Source organism: Mustela nigripes, chromosome 8, assembly GCF_022355385.1.
Source record: "Mustela nigripes isolate SB6536 chromosome 8, MUSNIG.SB6536, whole genome shotgun sequence".
NCBI classification, from domain to species: domain Eukaryota; kingdom Metazoa; phylum Chordata; class Mammalia; order Carnivora; family Mustelidae; genus Mustela; species Mustela nigripes.
In genome coordinates this window covers 18337056-18359136 of record NC_081564.1, presented here as the reverse complement: position 1 = coordinate 18359136, position 22081 = coordinate 18337056, and the positions used below count along the sequence as shown (strand labels likewise).

General features: G+C 52.2%; 1 protein-coding gene across 6 annotated transcripts in view; it reads right to left on the bottom strand.

Annotated features, from left to right (window-relative positions):
- Nucleotides 1-13061, bottom strand: part of KIAA1671 (KIAA1671 ortholog) — a 182220-nt gene extending 169159 nt beyond the window's left edge. For 2 of the 6 annotated variants that reach the window (XM_059408689.1, XM_059408687.1), the window contains exon 1: nucleotides 12845-12988. The gene's annotated coding sequence lies outside the window, so the exon portion shown is untranslated. The other 4 variants (XM_059408686.1, XM_059408690.1, XM_059408685.1 and 1 more) reach the window with 4 other exon arrangements.
- Between the last annotated feature and the right edge of the window lie 9020 nt (nucleotides 13062-22081).

Here is a 22081-nt window from a genome sequence, read left to right as displayed (position 1 = left end):
TAATGGGAGGCAATGGACAATGCAAACAAGTCATGGGTTTCAGGATCAGCCCCAGGGGCAGGCGCTCCCAATTATGGGTGTTGGGCTGGGTCATTGGCCTCGCATACAAACAGCCCCACCGAGCCCACCAGTGGTGGCCTATCATTGATTGCTTACTGCATGCTGGATGGCTTATCACACAGTCAAGGGTGTGGAGCACCCTCCTCAAGCAGGGAGCCCCTACGTGGCTGAGTTGGTTGAGCTTCCGACTCTTGATTTCGGCTCAGTTTATAATCCCAGGGTCATGGGATCGAGCCCTGCGTCAGGCTCCGTGCTCAGCACAGAGTCGGTTTAGGATTCTCTCTCTCCCTCCGTCCCTCCACTGGCTCACACATGCTCTCGCTCTCTAAAATAAATAACAAAAGTGGGGGGGGGGGAGAAAGACCTCCAAGCAATGTGGAATCAGATGGCAAGATAGGAGTGCTATTAGCAACTGCAGTGACAGTTCCCCACGAGGATTCACTGTGATGATCACAGTAAGCACTCGATCAGTGTTTCTGTTACAAATGTTCCAAATGATGATAACCGGGAGAGGGCCCTGACTGTGAACATGGCCCTGCCAGCAGCCTTCACATATTGTGCCACAACCACCTTCTAAGGAGAGACCTCCTATTAGCCCCATTTTACAGACAAGGAAACTGAGGGTGGGTCAAGTTGCCTAACTCACCCAGGTTCCCAGAGCAAGTCAGGAGCGACATCATGTGCCTCCATGGGTATCGCCAACCCTAGACTCACCTCTGAAAACCAGGTTCCACTAACCCCTTCCTGTCTCTAGCCCTCTGGGTCCCATTGACGTCCAGGTGACTTCCAAGTTTTCAGCCCTTCTTAGAGGTCGATAGCTGACCCTGCCCTTCGTTCCAGGGGGAGCTGAGCCCAGCCTCAGATCCCAGCCACAGCTAGGGGAGGAGGAGGAAGGGTGCCTGGTGAGCTCATCTTACAGGGGGCCACTTCCGCCCCCTGGGACCATCCAGCTGCTGTAACTTGGACAACACCCAGGCCTCCGCGGGGACAGGAAACGTCCCTGAGTGATAAGTATCAGGACTGGCTTGTAAGAGCATCCAGAACACTTTGTGTGGGCCAACACACCCAGCCCAAGCTCCACCCTGAGCCCCCATCTCTGACCTGAAAGGGAGCAGCATGGGGCACTTCCCGGAGGAGGTGGTCTGGGGGTCCCCCGAGCCTAATGTCCAAATTCACCAGTGGCATACCCCAACATTCCTGGAAAGGGGCTCACTGCTCAATAGCAGAAAAAAAATACACACATATATAAAATGATAGCTAGCAGAGACTATGCATTTGCTGTTCGCCATGCACCTCTAATCCCTGCCCTACATTAACTCACTGAATCCTCAGGCAGCCGCCCTTTGCAGAGAAGTGGAGGCTCAGAGAGGGGACATGACCTGCATAAGGTCACACAGTTAGGAGGTCCCAGAGCCAGGATTGGAACCAAGTCAGCTAAGAATTAAGCCAACAGTCTGAAACCCAAGACAAGGTGCCAACATCTTTCAGTCGTCGGTACGTATGCACAGTGTGACCAAAAAGTCTAGAAATCATACTTCAAATCATTGCCACTGGTTATCTTTAGAAGTTTAAGAGTTAAGTTTAAGCTTAAGAGTTTATTCTCCTCCTTTTGGATTATCCATATTTCTAAATGCTCCACAATGAGAAAAGAAGTATTGTATTATAATGTAAATGTATATAATGTAAGGGTATTATAACAAGGACAAAGAGAGGATAAAAATTAAATCAAACAAGAGTCACTTAACAAGTAGTAATCTCAAGCCACTACATGCCAGGTGTGGAAGGGACAGCCGAATAAGGCAGAACGACTCACCAAAGGTAATTACGAAGGTATGAGAACACTCCAGTACTCCAGGAGAGGCATGCACCCGGGGGGAGGGGGCTTACCTAACAGCACCACCCAACCTCCCGACAGGACAGAACGGACAGCAACTCCCTTTCTACCCCACAGTCACCCAGTAACCTCGCTGAGACCTCCCCACCAGCCTCAGAGGCAGGCGTTAGCATGCCCATTTCACAGGTGTGAACACTGAGGCTGAGAAGGGAAGCCACTCCTGTGGTTGTGGACCCAAATGCCAGGGCCGCATGGCTCCAAACCTGGGCAGTGTCTTCAGGCTGCTGCCGCCGCCCATGAAAGAGCCACCTTTTGAGGGTGACTCAGGCCTAAGAATAGGAACTGGGTGACACACCAGAGAGCCCCTGTGAAAGCCCAGGTGACCCCAATGAAAGCCAGGGCAGATGGCTCACACTTGGGCTGCTGGGTCAACCAGCATGCTGGGCATTCCAAAAAACCCTTTTCCAACAAACTGCCACTTTTAGCGAACTGGACTAAGGAAAAGCAGAGGGGCTATGATTAACGCACATGGACAAAGGCGATCCTGAGAGGCTTGAGGGCCTCCTTTCCGGGACTCGTACCGACACACAGTCATCAGGCACCTGTCGCCTCTCCAAGATGGTGGTCTGCTAGTTGCCAATTAGCATCCCCAAATATCGGGAGCACCATGGGAACCAGTTTGGCTGCAAAGTTGACAGAAGGGGGACCGGGAGAATGGGACGCCCGGCTTCCCATTAGAGCCCTGAGCCCATCATTGTCTGCTTCCTCGTCTCGCTCCCCTGAGAGGGCAGGAGTCCACATCCCAAGCAGCCCCAGCCCCGAGCACAGACCCTGGTACACAGTGGGCGCTTAATCAATAACAAAGATGAAAAGGATCAACTGTCCCAGGGGAGGAAAGGAAGCACTACAATGGGAATTCTCAGGGGAGAGAAGGTATTTCCCACAGGGCCAGCAGAAGATGGGGAGAAGGCATCAGCCGCCTCGAGCATTATTATAGGAAGTCTGGGTTTGCAGATGGCAGGCCTGAGTTCAAATCCGACCTCTGCCACTTCTGCCTCAAACTGAGCAAGTAAGAAGCTTCTGGGAGCGACCCATCCAGTTGCCCTTCCCTGGTGAAAGAGGCCCAGAGAGGGGTAGGGGCTCATTCAAGGACACATAGCAGAGTAGCTGGTGTTAGAACCAAGTCCTGACTTCTGGCCCAGAACTTGTTCTCTGACACTGTGTTCTCTCCCATGACCTAGGATCCCTTCACATGCCAAGTACAGTCCCGGGAGGGCAGGTGGTCAGTTCCAGAAACAAAGGCAAAAGTTTCCAGGCTGGGACCTAAAATGAAAGAGATGATCGTGGGCAGCTTCCCAGGCCAAAGGGTCCTGGGAGATCCACCCTCAGCAACAGCCGGCCCAGGGCCCAGGGCTGCGCTCTGCGGGCACAGCGCCCACCAAGGCCCAGGCTTCGCGTCCGGGCAGGTCTGCCGGCGCCAGTTCACACACTTACCTCAGGGTCCCCAGTGTGCCTGCTGGCATCCCCTTCTGCCAAGAGCCCTGCACACCCTGAGTTTCCTTCCCCCCAGCAGTGTCTCACCGCCCCCTGGGTAAACAGGCAGGTCCCAGAAAGGGCTTTCGTCACCGAGGACACAAAACAAAAAAGAAAAGAACTATAAACACTTGGCTAGGAGCTGCAGCCTGACCCGGAGCCTTTGAAAATACAGCTGGGTCCCCCACGGGCGGGACACCACCGATGACACTCACACACAAAGGGGCTCCAGGGCTCCTTGCCTGCCACTAGCTGTGGGGTGGGGTGGGGGGCAGTGCTCGGGCTCTCAGAGGCTCGGCTTCCTCGTCTGTAAAATGGGAACGACACTAACACCTGTCTCTACAGGGTGAAGAAGGGATCCCGCTAAGGATGAGATAAAATAAAGCACAAACCCACGTGTCCATCCAAGGAGCTGGAATATACGAAGCAGTCAATCCAAGCTAACTCTCATTTCTTATTATAGTGTCTGTTACTATTTCTGCCGCTACCACAAGTGAGAAAGATTCATATCGTGATTTACAAAGCAAGTCCTTGGTGTATCTTATGCACTTTGGTTTTAAAGACCCCCAGGTGATCTTATATGGGGAAGGGTTCCCATCTTGCAAATGCCTAGCAAGTGCAAGGAGCTTTATATGGTTACCTCACCCCGTCCCACAAGGACTCCACAGGGAAAACCCTAGCATCTTCTTTCTGCAGATGAGAACTGAGGCTCACGCAGAGGCCAAGTCACTTGCCCAAAGTCACACAGCAATGATGTGAGGGAGAGAGGACAGACAGCCAGGAAGGTCCAGCTCTGTCCTACTTTACCCCCGGGGGAGGTAGCAGGGGGAGGGGGTCAGGACCCATGTGCTGTGGTCAGGCTGCCTAGACCTGCATTCACCCTTCCCCACAGGGACCCTGGGCATGCAACTCCCTCTCTGAGCCTCTTCTGTCAAATGGGGACATGAGAATAACAAGAAACACAGATGAGCACAATGCCTAGGAGAGAACGAATACTCCCTACTTCTTGGTTTTATTTCACTATAAATAACAGCAATGTTCTCAAAAGCTAAGTCTCAGCCAGTGGAAGAAAGGCAGCCTCACTCATCAACCCCAAACTTCCCCAAGATTTTATTTTTTATTTTTAAAGAGAGGGAGAGGGGAGGGAGAGCATGCATAAGCAGGGGGAGGGCGCCAGGGGGAGAAGGAGAGGGAGAGAATCCCAAGTAGGCTCCCCACTGAGCATAGAGCCCAATGTGAGGCTTGATCTCACAACCCTGAGATCGTGACCTGAGCCAAAACCAGGAGTCAGACACTTAACTGACTGAGCCACCTGGGTGCCTCAGCCTGCAACTTCTGAAGGCACAGAGGCCCGGGCAGAAGACCACCAGGTTCACACAGGTCAAAAAGGCTCTCCTTTCTTGCCTCCAGTGACATCCTGGCTCATCTAAGACTCACCAGATGGATGAGGAAATGCTTAGAGAGGTAAAGCAACCTGCCTGGGGTCACACAGGAATCCCATGCGTGGGGCACACCAGAATCTCTACCAAGCCCACCTAGCTTCCTTCAGGAACCCACCCCTGACACCAAGCAGAATCCCATTTGCCCCAGCACAGAACTGGGCAGGAACACATGAAGGAGTGACTGAGTGACCTCCACCCCTTGTGCCTAGCTTGGGTGGCCTCACAACCATGGGCTTCTGAAACCCATGAGCCCTCCCACCACGGGCAGTGGGAACATTCCTGAAATGCAGGGCTTCCAGGGCTCCTCCCTGGCTGGACTGGAGCCCCGGTTTGAGAGTGCAGAGCAGTAGATAAAGGCAGCTGGTCCCTCCCCAGCAGGTAATGCGTGCCCTAGGGGAGAGAATGTCATAGAAACAGGGACCCATTAACAGACAGCCCTCTAGCCACAGCAGAGGGGGGCAGAGCACCTGCTCAGAAGCTGAGGTCAAGAAGCATCCCTCTCCTCATGCCTTTTCCCAAGGCCCTGTGGGTTCCCAGGAGCAGAAGGAACCCCCCTGGGCTTTTGCAGACTAATAATAATACAAGACAGTAATGAAGAGAATGCTGACACACACATTCATTAGCACGTGCTATGTATTAGCCCAGTTAACGAGGCAGACGCTAGTATTCCTCCCAGTTTACAGACAGGAAACTAAGGCACCAAGGTTTAACTGCCTGGTCCAGAGTCAAACCCAGTGTTGGCGCAGGGATTTGAACCCAGGCAGTCTGAATACATATTCCCATCCAGTTCTGCAGAATTCCATGTTCCACCCCAGTCGCACTCACAGGCACCAGCAGTTGGTGCCTGCCAAGAGCTGCAGAGCCTGACCAACGGTCACAAGCATGGACCCTACGGCCACTCTACAGACAGGAAAACCGAGGCTTGAGGGGTAATTAGGAGAGTGGACAGTCATATGACCCACAGCGACAGAGCTGGGATTTGAATGTAAATCTGACTCCTCCCCAGCCTCCCCCTGGCCTCACTGTGCTCCCCCGCTGGGCTTTACCAGCTGCGGGTACCATAGCCTGATCAACTGGAAACTGAATCCAAAGCAAAAATCAGTCAAGGGGCACCTGGGCGGTACAGTTGGAAAAGTGTTCGATTTTTGATTTTGGTTCAGAGTCATGGGATCAAATCCCACTTCCGGCTCCACACTCAGCATGGAGCCTGCTTAAGACTCTCTCCCTGTCCCTCTGCCCCTCCCCGCCATGCTCTCTCTCTCAAATAAATCTTTTTTTTTTTTAAAGATTTTATTTATTTATTTGACAGAGAGAGACCACAAGCAGGCAGAGAGGCAGGCAGAGAGAGAGAGGAGGAAGCAGGCTCCCCGCTGAGCAGAGAGCCCGATGCGGGACTCGATCCCAAGACCCCAAGATCACGACCTGAGCCGAAGGCAGCGGCGCAACCCACTGAGCCACCCAGGCGCCCTCAAATAAATCTTTTTTTGAAAAAAAAAAATCAACCAAGATAATGGTGCCTCACCTTCACACTTCCCATCACAGACACAAAACACCTGCTTGCTCAATATCATGTTTGGGCTTCACAGCAGCTCTGCCTGAAAGGGCACATTATTCCCATTTCCCAGGTAGGGAAACCACGGCTCACACAGGTGAACTGCCTGTTCTGGGTTATCAGCTCTAACCAGGTCTCCTTATGCAGAAAGAGCCCTCCTCTGAGGGGTCCCACACAAATCAGGCTCAATGATGCTCAAAGCCCTCTCCGGGTGGACCTTCCACCCAGACTCCATCCCGCCCCCACCTGAAACCTGATTGTGACAGGGTGTATTACTGCTCAGGAAACACAGACTCCCTCCCTCACAGCCTCCACTGGGAGAGTATATGTTCTTCTGCTGGGCTCGGCCATGTGACTTGCTTTAACCATCAGAGAGCAGAAGGAACACCACTGCCTGAGTTCCTGGTAGAGATTTTCTGAGGCACCACGGGACCCCACTGAGCTCCTGAGCATCCACTATCCATCACAGAAAAGCGGCTGCCCAACAGCCTGGGTATCAAGATGAAGGTATGTGGGGCAGACACACACCCAACTCAAAGCTTGATGTCCAGGCTGCTTCCCAAAACCCAGTCAAGTTCAGCTGAGTCATCTGCTGACCCGGCAACATGAAACAAATGGTTTGCCATTAAAGCCCACTGCAACTTGGCCAATGCTTGTTACACAGTATTATCATAGGTAAACCGGGCAGATACAAAGCCACCTATCCCTAGAGGGAAGCAGGTGGGCTTGTATGTACAATGGGCAAATACCTTCCAGGACATGGCCCCCAGCAGGCTGGGTTCCGACCCAAGGGCTGCAAAGGGTGCTGCCTGCAGGAACCATCACCCTCCCTATGGTCACGCCAAATGCTACCCCACAGCCACCTGTAAGGCAAAGCTATTCACTGCCCCCTCCCAACCCCAAAATACACCAGCAGGCTCTCTCTCCCACAGCCTCAGGAGGAATGTGAAATGTTCAACAGCTCAGAAGGGAAATGGGTCAGGCTAGATCCACATCCCAAACCCCCTTTACTCCAACACCTCCACATCCTGGAATCCACCCTCCAACCGGAATGCAAGACGCGTGCAAACACACAGAACAGGGATGTCTATTACACTGCTGTGTGTCACGGCAAAATGCATGCCACTCGATGCCCACCCACAGGGGATCTGTTCAATAACCAAGAGCACCTTCAGGCATTGGGGTATTAATTCAGCTTTTTAAAGGGTAGGGTCAGTCAACACATTCTGAAACAGGAAAAAATCCAAATCTATTTTTAATGTATGTATGAAATTCTGTTTTATCACCACTGTTAAAAGAATATGTCTACACAGACAGATTCATCTGTTGATTCCATGACTGTTTGCAGAGCAAACAAGTGAAGACAGACAGGGTTTCTGCTTCTCAGAGCATAAAGTCTAGAGGTGGAGGAGGCGGAAGGTAGTGACTCCACTACAACATGTAACGAGAGTGGTAACAACCATTGCACACGGAGCACTGACCACCTGCCGGGCCCTTCTCCTTCACTCTGCACAGCAATCCTCAGAAGGAAGACCCTCGATTCACCTCTGGTCACTAATGAGGAAACTGGGGCTCAGAGAGGTTAAATCACCTGCCCAGGGTCACACAGTGGCAAAACCAAGATTCAATGCCTTCCACATGGCTCCAGAGTGAACATAAAAATAACTGACACACCTGGTGGCTCTGTCAGTTAAGCAGCTGCCTTCAGCTCAGGTCATGATCCCAGGGTCCTGGGATCGAGACCCACATCGGGCTCCCTGCTCAGCAGGAAGCCTGCTTCTCCCTCTCCCACTCCCCTGCTTGTGTTCCCCCTCTCTGTCAGATAAATTTGAAAAAAATGTTTAAAAATTAAAAAAACAACTTCGATAAATAGAATGTGACAAGGGCTGATGCGGGAAGACTCACTTGTCACTTAAAATACTATCATGTTTCCATCTTTGAAGTACTTGGTATGTTACATGTTACTCTCACAATACAAATATATATAGTGTACATGTGTGTACCACTTCTGACTTAGGGATGTAAATATCCCAAGATGACGCTCTGGGGACATATTTAAATTCTTAACAGAGACAAGGCTATAGAACATTTCAAAGGTCATCTAACTGAGCAATTAAGTGACAGAGCAGTGGTATGGAGCAGAAGTTAATCCATGATCATCTGCATACCTGTCTCCCTTGACCTCCCCGCCACTTTTTTCCTCCCATCCAACTGACCAGATTCCTGAGGAGTGGATTCCTGAGAGCAGAGGCTCTTTTGAATTGCCCATATATGATGCTCAATAAAATATTCATCATATGAAGGGAAAGGGGTGTGTGTGTGTGTGTGTGTGTGTCCCTCAAATGAAACAGTGTGCTTCTAAATGAGAGGAGTTTCAACAGTGGGAGTGGATAGGATTCCTAGAGCCTCGGCTTCATAAACTCCAAAACCCACTGTCCCCCTAACAGGAATCACCCAAGTTTGTTGTGAAAATTAAAAAAAAACAAAGAGAGAGAGAGAGAGAGTTTAGCCTAGAGTCTGGCACATATGGGGGGTTCAGCAAACAGCTGGTATTCTGATGTGTTCTCTGCTTTACAGTCTCTCCAAACATCCCACTTTACAGAGGAAGAAACCGAGGTTTTAAGAGGGACAAGGCTTATCTGGGGGTCACAGTCCTATCTGCCTCAGTGAGTGGGGTAAGGAATACTGAACTCCTAGACAGAGATCTTCCTGCTGTCTTTTTCTTTTTTTAATTTATTCATTTGAGACAGAGAAAGAGAAAGAGCATGAATGGGGGGGGCATAGAGGGAGAGAGAGAGAAGCAGACTCCCCACTGAGCAGAGAGCCCAACATGAAGCTCTGGCCCAGGACCCCAGGATCATGACCTGAGCAGAAGGCAGAAGCTTAATCAACTGAGCCACCCAGGCACCCCTTCCTGCCCTCTTTTATATCCCAAACCTGGCAAAAAAGTTTCCTGCTTGGGCATTTAGAGAGTCACAAAACCTGGCAAAAAAGTTTCCTGCTTGGGCATTTAGAGTGACACAAAGTGAATGTTCACACAAAGTGAAGAGAATTTTTATTCCTGATGATCTTTCATTCATTCAGCACACTCTGTGTTCTGGGCATACCACCAATAAGTATGCGGTTCTCCAGTTAAGCTATGCTTTTGCCCGGGCTGCTCCTTCTGCTGGAATGTCTTCCCCTTGCCTCCTACTCATCCTTCAGGACTCAGCTCAAGTGTCACCTGTGGCTGCCCAGCCCCCCCCCACACACACACCCCCAACACCAGGTTGGGAGAGGTGCCTGAAACACATCTGATGACAAGCCAAAATGGATAATTACCACACCCATGACTTAGTGAGCGCAGACCAGTGTACACACGGTGCCTGGCACTTCTGTGTACTGCTTCCCTGAACTCGTGTAACGACCCTTTGAGTGAGGGGGAGAAGCACACTTGAGCCCATTTTACAGATGAGGAAGTTGAGTCTCAAACCAAGTACGATACCCGAAACCACAGCCAGGAAAGGTGTGCTCTCTCTTTTCTATCCCTGTCTCCTCCTGGAAGCCTCCCTGGGTTTATTTACCCTGCTGCACCCTGGTTCAGCCACACCAGCCTGAGGTTTATTGACTCCACCTTACAGATTCCAAACATCCACAAGCTGCAAGTTGGAAGGAAGTTTAAATTCCTGCTCTGCCCCATTACAGAGTCCTGCATCTGTGAAATGGGAATAATGAGCCCCATGTGCAAGTGTGGCATCCCAAGGATGTGGATGTTTATGACCATCCCTGGGCAGGTAGCGCAGGGGCGCTCAGCAAGGTCTGCTGAATTGGATGGAATACTGGCATGATCTTCAAGCCACCTCCCTCAAGGGAGGGGGGATCCCTCCTCCCAAGAGACTGCTCTGTCTCCAGAAGGGTCTTCAACCACATGGCTCCCTAAATATCATACTGACCAATGTCCATATGCAAGTTCAGACAACAACCTCTCATCCGGATGTTTCTAGCAGCCCCCGCTGGCCTCTGAGCCTCCTAAGAGTAAGACAAGCTTTCCAAAACACACATCTGACCCTCTCCCACAGAGAAACTTCCACGGCACCCCACAGCCCTGGAATAAAGTCCTAACCCCCGCGAATGGTTGACCTGGCCCTGGCCAGCGTCTCCTGCCAACACCCCACGCTCCCTCCTGTATTCAGGCCATTCTGTTCTCTTTTTCTGGCTCGCAACACCATCCTCTCCCCCTGGCAAGCTCTCCAAGAAACTAAAGCCCCGATCCCCACCTTTCCCCCTGCCAGAAGGGAGGCATCACACCCTCTGCCCCATTACCAGAGCGCTACCCTCTAGACAGCTGCCTTCTTTCACCAGGCTTTACCCCTCAACGCTGTGACTGCTGGCCTCCTCTTGAACACAATATTTATTGCATAGCACACACACATGAATGAATGAATGAAGCACATCTAAAATACTCCTTGGGAGTTCTTTTTCTGAATTGGTCAGAGATGTGTTCTGGAGATGCCGTGAGGGAAGATATGCTCAGGGCCAGACAGTGGGCTGTTCCACTGTCAAGGTCAGGCTTGAATGAAAGCCCCCAGGACCTCCGAGTGTGTCTGTGTGTGTGTGTGGGGGGGGGTCCCTCCACCCTCAGAATCTGGGGTGAGGGCTGCAACCCCAACATCAAGAATGAGCCTTGATGGAAGCCTCAGTGGACTGCCAGAATGTAATGCCAGGAGGACAGAGCCTACATTGTCCTGTGTCTGCCACATAGTAGGTGCTCAAGACATACACAGGCTGATTGAATGAGCATGCTCATTCACGCCGCTGAACCATGCGTCCAGACCCCGTGGTGGAAGCCTGCCCTTCTCTCAGGTTAACTGCACCCTTGTCAAGCATACAAATCGTTTAAAAAACTATTCCCCTTCCAACCACCAAGCCCGGAGCTAGTGCCCGCACCGCTCCCTTGGGAACTGTCCCAGGGATGAGATGCCAGGGTCTGGAGGTGAATGCATGTTTGTCCAGGAGGCTCCGTGGATTAGGAAAAGGAAAGCTGAGCCAAGGGAGAAGCCTGGTCGAAATGCCCTGGTTACTGATTAGCCAAACCCCAGAGCTTCTCTCTTGCAAGGAGGATCAGAGGGGCCATAAACCCCTCAGGAGGAAAGCTCGAGTTAAATAGCTCTCTAATCCTGCAGTTTAAAAAGAAATCGAGTTGCCTTGCTGGAGCTTCCCTGGGATACTGGAAGGGAAGTGCAGGGTATGGACCTAGGAAAGAAGGCGCCACAGAAGGAGGGCACACTAATATTTACAGAGTCCCTACCTGTTTTATCACATCTATTAATCCTGCCAGCCACCCAGAAGAGGGAGCACTCTGACCCCCCAATCCCACCCCACTTGGCCCTGAGGAGAGACCGGGCTCAGAGAGGTGAAGTGTTTTCCCCAAGGTCACAAAGAAGCTACAAAGCAAAGAGCTCTTTCTTTGTGCAACAGGTACAGCCCTTTCCCTTCCAAAAGGTAATGGCTCCTCCTGGCTAGAGAAAGTTCAGCCCTGGCCGGCAGGAATCCCAGGCCATCTAAGGCGGCGCGCGGAGGTCACACACCCCGCTACAAGACGAGAGCAGGACTTCAGGGCGCGGCGCCCCGGCTCCGAAGCGTGTGTGTTCTAGGAGGGTGTGGAAAGGTCAGGGCTCGGGTAGGGGTCAGCGGGCTACTTCCCCTCCCGAGGGCCCCGCCTGTAGCCCGGAGCGGCGCCGCCAAGGGGATGAGGGCCCTCCAAGCCTGCCCGGGAACGGGGACTGGGGGGGGGGGGGGGGGGGTGGTACCGAACCTTAATCCCATCAGGGCGCATTAGGCCTGGGAAGGCGCGCGGAGGGGAGCGAAGGCCCGGCGGGGAGAGCAAGTCTGGAGCCCCGGATCCCCGGCGCCCGAGGGGCCCCGCGCGCTGCTTTCCACCACCCCCGCTGCCCGCAGGATCCACTCGCCCCGGGCTCGGCCTCGCCGGGCACCGCCGCTTCCCAGTGCCCACCTCCGGGCCTCCAACCCGCAGGGATGTCCAGATCCTAGCCGCTCCAGGCTGGGTACCCGATCTCCCGCGATCCCCCAGCTCCCGGCCACCAGATCTCCTCTCGGAATCCATTGCCAAGGCTCGGACAAGCAGGGGTGGGGGCGGGGGAGGAACAAGGGGTAGGGATCCGACTAGCTCCCAGTCTCCAGTCACCGACCCCCGCCACCCCCAGGCTGGAGATGGAGTGGGACCTCAGGCCGCCGGTGCCCGATCCACTCCTGGGATCGACTCCCAAGTCTTCAGCCTGGTGGTGCGGGCTCCATTGGCTGCCCTGTGCGGGATCTTCCCGCGGGATCCACTCGCAAGTCTCGGAAGACAGATCCCCAGTCTCCCAAATCGGGATCTCCCTTCCACGCAGACCCAGAGCCGTGGGAGATCTACCGGGTCCCCACCTCTTCCTCGGCCAACTTTGCCAACTTTTCTCCCGGGGCCTCAGCCGAGCAGAAACTTGGCGTCCATCTCCCACCGTCGCCTCCCCAGCCCCTTCGCGGGCCGGGCGCTGGGAGCAGACAGCCCGCCCCCACAGCCGGCAGCCACCGCACAACCTACCCTGCAGCCGCCGCCGCCTGCCCGCGCCGCGCCGCCCCGCCACCTGCCCGCAGCCCGCGGCACCTGCCCGCGCCGCCGCGGCCCCGCGCAGCCTAGCCTGCTGGGGGCGGGGCCTCGGGCGGGGAAGCGCCCCCGTCACCATGGGAACCGCGGCCGTCAGCGCCTGCGCGGAAGGACCCGGGGCGGAGTGCGACCGGCCGGACCCGCGAGCGCCGCAGGTTCCTAGGCCTGGGGACTCTCGGGGGCGGTCAGAGGTCGCGAGCGCGGTTGCGGGGCAGGGGTTGGGGGCGAGCACTCCTCCCGGAAGCGCTCTGGGTCTGCAAGGCCGACCCCGTAGCTCGCGACTCGGAACGTGCTCGTGGTACCGCATTCCCGGGACCACCCGGAGACCTCGGTCGGGATCCCCCCGCAAAGCGCGCCGGCTTGCCGTGGGGCCTACGCTTCCGAGAGCCTAAGGCAGCCCGGGAACTCAGGAGGCTCTGGGTAAACCTTAGGCCATTGAATCGTCCTGGCTGAGGTCGCCCGCCTAGGAGCAGAGGGGAATGTGCGCGAGACGCTGGCGCCCCCTCGCGGCCTGCAGGGATCACTGCACCGCGGAGCCCGCGGGCGTGGCGGGAAGCTACAGTGGAGGCGAGGCGGAGTGGGGCACGGCTGCTTCCTTTGGGTTGTGGTGGGGGGCTAGGGGTATGAAGACTTTGGAACAAGTTGAGAGACTTGTAGGAAGTCGCCCCTAAACAAGAAAATGCCCGTGTTGCTATCTTTCACTCGTTTACATGCCATCCCTCTTTATTAAGCACCTACTGTAGGCTGGGCCTGAGCACCCAGTGATAGTAGGTGTAGCTAGCAATATCTGGGCTCTTGTGGAATTTACAGACATTCAAAAAATAATTGCACAAATAAATCAAATTGCACTGGTGACACAGACTCCCGAGGAAATGCACTGGGCGTGAATAACTGGAGGTCCTAAAATCATAAGCATTTATTGTAAGTCAGACCTCAGAAGATGTAAAGAGACAGCAGACATCACATTGTGGCTTTGGGAGAATTGGTGGGAAGCTCTCTCGCCCCCTCTTTCTCTTGATTTGTTGGTGTCTGTGTGTAAGGGAGGGTACACCTGTTGCAGGAGTTCTTTCCATCTGCACAACAGTCCTTTGAAGTGAGGACCACCACCAACCCCATTTTACCATGGAGTAGCCTAAGGCTCCCTAACTGACTCGAAATGGTGAGGTAGAGGCCTCGTGCCATCTTACACTGTAGGATAGTCTACTTTATCATCTGGATGTCTTCAACACAATCATCAAGGACCCAACTCAGTGATTTTTAAATATGACTGCCACCCCTAGGGACAGGAGACAGAGAATGGTTGCATTGAAAGTTTAAATCTGTCAAAATCCATGCTTCAGCACAGCTTTTACAAGACAGCTGTATGTTCTGGAAGCAAAGGCAAATCATTGGTTCTTGTCTGCTCCCTTCTCTAAAGCTCCTGGAAGCAGAGACACTGTCCCTTTTGTTCACTCCTGATTCCCAGTGCCTAGAGCAGGTCTTGGCACATAGCAAGCATTCAATAAATACTGAGGGCGATAAATATTGGGTTAAATGCATGAATGACCAACAGCAGTGTATCATCCACCCTCTCTCTTCTCTAATCTTATAGGAACTCCCTGTCTCTCCCTGGCAAATCTCAATTAACCAGAATGTGTGGACTTGAGGGTTCTGTTTAACCAAATATTGTGTGTTTCACCAGAGGAGAGAAGACAATCCTTCTGCCACCACCCACAGAAACCCCAAACCCAGGCGTATCCCCAGCTCTGACCAGCCCTCCCAAAATCTTTGCCCCAAGAGGTGCCCAGCCCCAGTCCAGCGCCAGCCCTCCTGCATCTGTCAAGCTTTGAGGGAATCTCAGAAGTGACAAACTACAATTCCCAGGGTGCTCCTGGCCTCAAGAGGGGGAGGACTTCCTGGTTCAGCCCCTCAGTCGATTTCCCCCGCATTCCTGTATCCTTCCATCCAGGTGAGAGGCTGCCAGCCAGCACAACCCAGAGATTATACCCTGACCAAAGAGGTGTCAGATTGTGCATTGTTTCCAGAGCCAACACTCTCACCCCTCCCAGCTCTGGCTTTTTTCTTCCTGGGGATTGAGGACAATGCCACCCCGGGACTTTCCCAGAACCCTTTCTCTGTGATCTGCATCCTTCTCCAGGGACTCTGTCGTGATATGGCAGCTCTATCCAATAGAATGTTCTGCAATGATGGAGATGTTTTACACCTATACTGTCCAACATTAGCCACAGTTGACTACTGAGCACTTGAAATGCTGCCAGTGGGACTGAGAATCTGAATTTTAAATTGTATTTAATTTTAATTAATTTAAATCTAAACAGCCACATGTGGCTACGGCTACCATACTGCACAGAATCATTCTAGAACTCACACACTCCTTTGCAAAGACCATATTCATGCATTTTCATTAGTTCATACTTACCCACTTTTGTTTCTCTTTTAATTTGCCTGCTTCTTGAGGATGACATGGGCCAGTATATTCTTTGAAATGTTTTCCCTTACCACCAGGCCTTTGCCCATGCTGTGGCCTAGGTCTGGAACACTTCACGCTTCACCTCTCCATCATCTGTAACAACTACATATCCTTCAGATCTTTAACCTCATTTCCCCTGAGAAGCCACCTCTGGTTACCATCCCTGACTACCATACTGTGGCATCTGAGTCTTCCACCCATCAGCAATCACACCGTAGCACCCAGTTCCCTGCCTTGCTTTCTAGACTGTGAGCTCCTTGGGAGCAAAGGCTAGCACAAAGTTGGCACTCAGTGAATATCCATGGAATTCAGTGTTGAATAACTGGTTTCCCGTGACACGATCCAGCACGCGGCTCGGCAACAATACTAATGAAAACTGGCATATGTTGAGCCAAGTACTTGGCCTGTGCTATCTCATTAAGCACCACAACAATCCTATTAAGGATCCTCTGTCATTATCTTCCGTTTACAGACTCAGCATCTGAAGCTCAGAGAGGTTAAGTAAATCTCTCGAGGTCACACAGCTGTAGTATCTCAGTCTGGGTTCCCTAGAAAACAGAGCCTGAGGCAAAAGTCACCAGCTCCTGCTTTACTGGGGGATGGAATCCCAGCCCCACCAAAGTGGAGGAAAGGGACTCTGAGGCAGGGAAAGAGTGTGAGCCGACACAACACATGCTCCAGGAAACACAGCCAGGAGTCCCAGAACGCAGGGCATCTCCAGAGAAGCCACGTGAACAATGGCAGGGTTGGAAGGCAAGAACTTCCTCTGCTCCACAGCCCAGCTCCTGTCCCCCATTAATCACGGGTGGGTCCAGCTGCTCCTCGCTTCTGGCTCGTGTCACCTGTGTCTTCTGGCAGCCACGAGGGAAGCCAGTTCTGGAAGAAGAGGCACCAGCATCTCCTGCTGCCAAGGGTCTGGTCCCGTCAGCTGGGATGACAGCTGGGCATCTGAGGGAAGTTGGTCTAGCCCTCAGGTCATGTCACTGCAGGCTGAGCAGGCCCAGTGGCTGCATCAAGTGACCCGGGCCATCTGCAGGGGGAGGCGAGCCAAGGCTGGAGCCAGGCCAGTGCAGCTCAATGGCTGGGAAGGACCCAGCTGAACGCACCTGAAAAGGGGCATCTGTCAAGCCTGAGACCACTGGTAAACCTCACAACTGGGACTCAGATCCAGTTTGGACCAACTCCAAACAAAATGGAAAGAAACAAAATGAAGAACTGGATGACTGAGTGAGTGGAAAAGTCCCTAGCTGTGATCTACTCCAGATGCCCCCATTTTACAGGTAGAGAAACTGAGTTCCAGAGAGGTGGAGTTGCCCTGACCAAGGTCACACTAAGTGCAGGTGCCAGAGCTGGGACTTGAGCCCAGGCTTCAGGCCTCACTCATGTTTCCCGGACTTAAGTGCCTGGACCGTCATGCTTTATCCAGCACCAGCGGCCATGTGCTCATTTGTCATGGTAGCATTCAGAGCAAGCATTCAAGTGATGTCTCTAGTTCTCACCTGCCCAGCATCCATTCCCCATTCTCGGCTAACCTTGGTTTTCCTCCTAGAAACCATCCCGTCACCCCGTCCATATAGTTCCAGTGGGATGAACCTTGTGACCTGCCTACCCTATCCCCAGTCCCCAACCCTGTCCTCCAATCCTAGGGCCCAGGACTTGGGTCTGGCCAAGCAGAACATGCCCATAGATGGGCATGTGACCTGAGCTTCTCCCTTGAGAATTCCTCACGACATATGCAGCAACTATGTGCAAAGAGAAGCTTTCTTTTCTTGGATTGCTTTCCTATGGCCTCAGAAGGTCAGCCAGGAGCCAACACTGTGAGAGAATCTGCCTGAGAGTGAAGCCAGCCCGGCAGAAAACAGAGCTGAGAGGTGGGAGGAAAGAGGTCCTGAAGATATTGGCTGTTCACCTGGATCCCACTGTGCCTGAAGCTGATCATAAGATTTTTAGTTAGGGAAGCCAGTGAATTTCTCATTTCTACTTGAGCCAGTTGGAGTTGTACTTCCATCACTTACAGCAAAAGATAAGATGAGCACCTATCTGTGCCAAGTCTTATGTCAGATGCTAAGGATAAAGATTTTATGACCCAGTGCCCTCTTTTTGGATGTTCACAGCCTGCAGAGAAGATCCTCAGGTCCCAGGGAAATATGTAAATTGGTTCCCTGGATGAGAATTAGCAAGGCAGAAAGGAGAGCACAGTGCCAAGAATTTCAACAACTGGTGTTTAACTGTAGACCAGTTAATCCCTATTCATGCCTTCTCCTACTCAGGAAACACCATACCTTACCACATTCTGATCTGGGGCTGGCTTTTCCCTCTTTGCCCAGCCCATCTAGTAGCCCGAGGTGGAAGACTATTGATTTAAGGAACTGGGAAGAAACACACACACAACACACACACACACGCACACGCACATGCACACACACACAACTCAGACCAGCTTATCACCCACCTGGGCTTTAGTCACCAACCTGAATGTTTCCTTCCAAGGGAAGGAGACATTCTACAAGGTCACAGACTTATGTTCTCAAAGCTGGAGACTGAGCAGTAAGAGGCCTCGTTGGAAAGTTTGCAGTGTGGTAAGTCTGGAGGGAAGAATCAGAAAAGGGGAGAGAAGAAAGTGTTTTCTAGGGGCCATAGTGAGCTTCAGGGGCCCAGGTACCCCTGAAATAGCATAATAGCATGCCCGTGTGTGTGTGTGTGTGTGTGTGTGTGTGTGTGTACACGTAAGCCTGCATGGGGAAGGCATCTATAGTTTCAAATCATATTTTCAAAGGAATCTGTCACCTCCCAAAGGTAAGTCCCATTGGTCTAGAGTATGGCCATCCTTTTGTAGGTAGGTTTGGTCTGCTCAGGCGATTCTAACAAGGCACCACAGACTGAGAGGCTTATCAACAACAAACATGTATTTCCCCCAGGCCTGGAGGCTGAGAATTCCATAAAGACGCAGGCAGATTTGGTGTCTGGGGAGAGCCCACTTGCTAGTTTCCCCACGGCCACCTTCTTGCTGTGTCCTCACATGGCAGAACGGGAGATGGAGCTCTCTGGGGTCTCTTTTAAGAAAGCACAAATACCTTCATGAGGACGTGCATGAACTCATCACGTCCCGAAGACCTCACCTCTTAATACCATGACCTTGGGGGTGAGGATTTCAACATACGAATTTGGGGGCACTCACACATTCAGCCCGTTGCAATGGGAAACTGAGACTCAGGGACACTGCATTGCATCATTTTCCTAGCTCACACCGCCAAACTTGTAACAGAGCCTAGACCAGAAGCAGAAATCTGGCTTAGCTGGCTGTGTAGCTGGGAGGAAGAGAAAAGGGTGCAAGTCAAGGTTCTCCCCAGTCCCAGCTGGCCCATCAGATCTCAGCCTGGACATCACCTGCCCCCCACCCCCACCCCCTGGCTGGATCAGGGACCCCTCCTAGGTATTTGTGCCCAACATTACTCTGGGATTTCTCCTGGCCTGAAGCAATGCCTGTCCAATGTCTATTGACTGACAGGTTTGGCAAAATGCACATCTGAAACTTGACTTAGGCTGCATCATGTTCAGATCCTTCTTCCTCCCCTAGCAAACCGGCCTCTCCCAGAGCTTCCCCAAATCAGCAGTGGCAGCTCCCCCATCCCCAGAACCAAGGGAAAGAGTCCTGGAGGCATCCTAACACTCTGCCTAATCCCTAAACACTTTCAGTTGGCTTGACCTTTGGCTTTGAACATGGATCCAGGCTCTCCCCCTTTCCTCTTCCCTCCCTCTCTGCCCACCTATCTGGTCCACCATAGGGGAGAAGCAGAGGGTGAGAGAGAGAATCTCAAACAGCCTCCAAACCCAGCATGGAACCTGACACAGGGTCCCATCTCATGACCTAAGCTGAAATCAAGAGTTACACACTTGGGGCGCCTGGGTGGTTCAGTGGGTTAAAGCCTCTGCCTTTGGCTCAGGTCATGATCCCAGGGTCCTTGGATCAAGCCCCGCATCGGGCTCTCTGCTCAGCAGGAAGCCTGCTTCCCCCTCTCTCTCTGCCTGCCTCTCTGTCTACTTGTGATCTCTCTATCAAATAAATAACTAAAATCTTTAAAAAAAAAAAAAAAAAAGAGTTACACACTTAACCAACTGAGCCACCCGGGTACCCCCGAGTGATCTTTTGAAAACACAAGATTGGTTGTCACACTCCTGCTCAGGCCTGTCCGTGGATTCTGCATCTCACTAAAAAATTAAAATCCAAAGATCTCCATTGCCAACAGGGCTCTCCATTCCCCCCACTTTCCCCAGCTTCTTTTCTTCCTGAAACTTGCCAAGTTCATGCTCACCACAGGGTCTTTGCTCCTACATCTCCTGCTGCCTGGACTATTTCTCCCCCACAAACCCGTCCTCCTACGGCTCCTACAGCTCTTGCCCAAAGGTTATCTTCTCATGGCTTTCCATGACCTCTCTGATCACTCAGCATCTGCCTTCCCTGCTTCATTTTTCTGTATGACATCTATTAATATCCAACATCTTATACACGGACTTGTCTATACCTTTACTGTCTTGTTTTCCTTCTGGAGTATAAGCTCTGTGAGGACAGCAGTTTTATCTGTTTTCCTCACTATTAAATCTGCAACACCTAGAACATTACCTGGAATGTAACAGATACTCAATACATGTTTGTTGACTAGATGGTTGGATGAATGGATAGACAGACAGACTATATTATTATTTCCTGTTTGTCTTGTCCACAAAACCCTAAGTTCCTAGAGGGCATTGAGTGTGTTCTGTTCACTATTGTATCCATGAAGGTCACATTGGACTGGGCACATAGAAGTTGAATGAATAAATGACCTACCCCTTTGGTTAACAGATAAGGACATGGAAGCCAGGAAAGAGAAAGGGACATGGCTGTGGGGGCACATGAAAGCAGTGGTAGTCACCTCTAGCCTCCTATGTCCCATGGCTCTGCCTTCTGTGACTGACTGTGGCTCCTTTGGGACCATGCATGCCCCCTGGCCAGGTCAGGTGGGAGGGTGGACCATGCCAGAAGGGTGGAGCACCCAGGAAGCTGCTGCGTTTGTATCTGACTTTTCTTTTTTTTTAAAGATTTTTTTTGTTGTTGTTGTTTGTTTGACAGAGAGAAATCACAAGTAGATGGAGAGGCAGGCAGAGAGAGAGAGAGGGAAGCAGGCTCCCTGCTGAGCAGAGAGCCCGATGCGGGACTCGATCCCAGGACCCTGAGATCCTGACCTGAGCTGAAGGCAGCGGCTTAACCCACTGAGCCACCCAGGCGCCCTTGTATCTGACTTTTAAACTAACTTCTAAATACCACTTGGGGATCAGGCACAGAGTCAGAAGACCAGTTGCCTGAGTGTTTGAGTGCCTGCTTATACTTACTTCCTGGTTTACCACTTACTTCCCAAGGCTTCCTTTTGTCTTCTGTACAAATGGGAACTCTGGGGCTCCTGGGTGGCTCAGTGTTGCGCATCTGCCTTTGACTCAGGTCATGATCCCAGGGTTGTGGGATGGAGTCCTGCATTGGGCTTCCTGTTCAGTGGGGGGAGTCTGCTTCTGCCTCTGCCTCTGTCCCAACCCCCTGCCCATGTAAGCTCTCCCTATCTCTCTCTTGCTCGCTCTCAAATAAATAAATAAATAAATAAATAAATAAATAAATAAATATATTTAAAGTGAATATGGGAACTCTGATAAGAACACTTAATAAGAGCACCGGGAGAAGCAAGGCACGTGTTTGCCAGGGGGCGGCAGGAGGAGAAAAGGCTCAGTCCCTTTCAAGCTTCCCTTAGGTGGATTCCAGCTACTTGGAGCCTGCCCGGATGTGGTTTCAGGTTATAATGCCTCTTTAGGTTTCTGGGCACCTGGACGGTCGGCGTGATTTTCCCAGGTGACATTGAGCACATTATCTGGAGAACAAAACACTTTTCAAGGTCAGAAACGCCTGGAGAGTCACAGGGGCAGTTGGAGAGAGCAAAATCACAGGTCTCAGTCGGCTCTGGGCTCTCCAGCTTCCTGGCTGGAATTACACCTCTCGGGATCCTGCCAACCCCCTAGGAGAGGCTGATTTTGGTGTAGGAATAAAAAAAAAATTCCATCTCCCTCCCTCGAGGGGCTGCATCTTACCTGCTGGCTAGCAGCCACTGGGATTTTCTAATCCTGGGAATAAAATGTCTCTGCACTGTAATCCTGACCTCCCTGCCCAGGCTTCTCTCTCCCTCCCCCTGAGACACACACAAGCATTCTATCCCCCTTGAACCTTCCCAGTAACCCCCAGTCCCTTGGGGAGACTGCAAAGTGAGGCAGTCTCCCCAAGGTCACAGTGTTGGGAAAGGGAAGATGTGGTCCGTCTGCTTCTTTCTACATCCCCTGTTCAGTGGTTAAACCCCTGCTCCCTAGCCCCTGGGACGTCCAATCTGTTTTTATAGATGGAGAAACTGAGGCCCAGAGCAATGGAGTTCCTTGTTCCAGGTCACACAGCTGGGAAGTGGTAGAGGAACTGGCTGGCCTCCAAGCCTAGGACTCCTGCCACGTTTAAAAAGTTCTAGCCAGACTTGGAGTC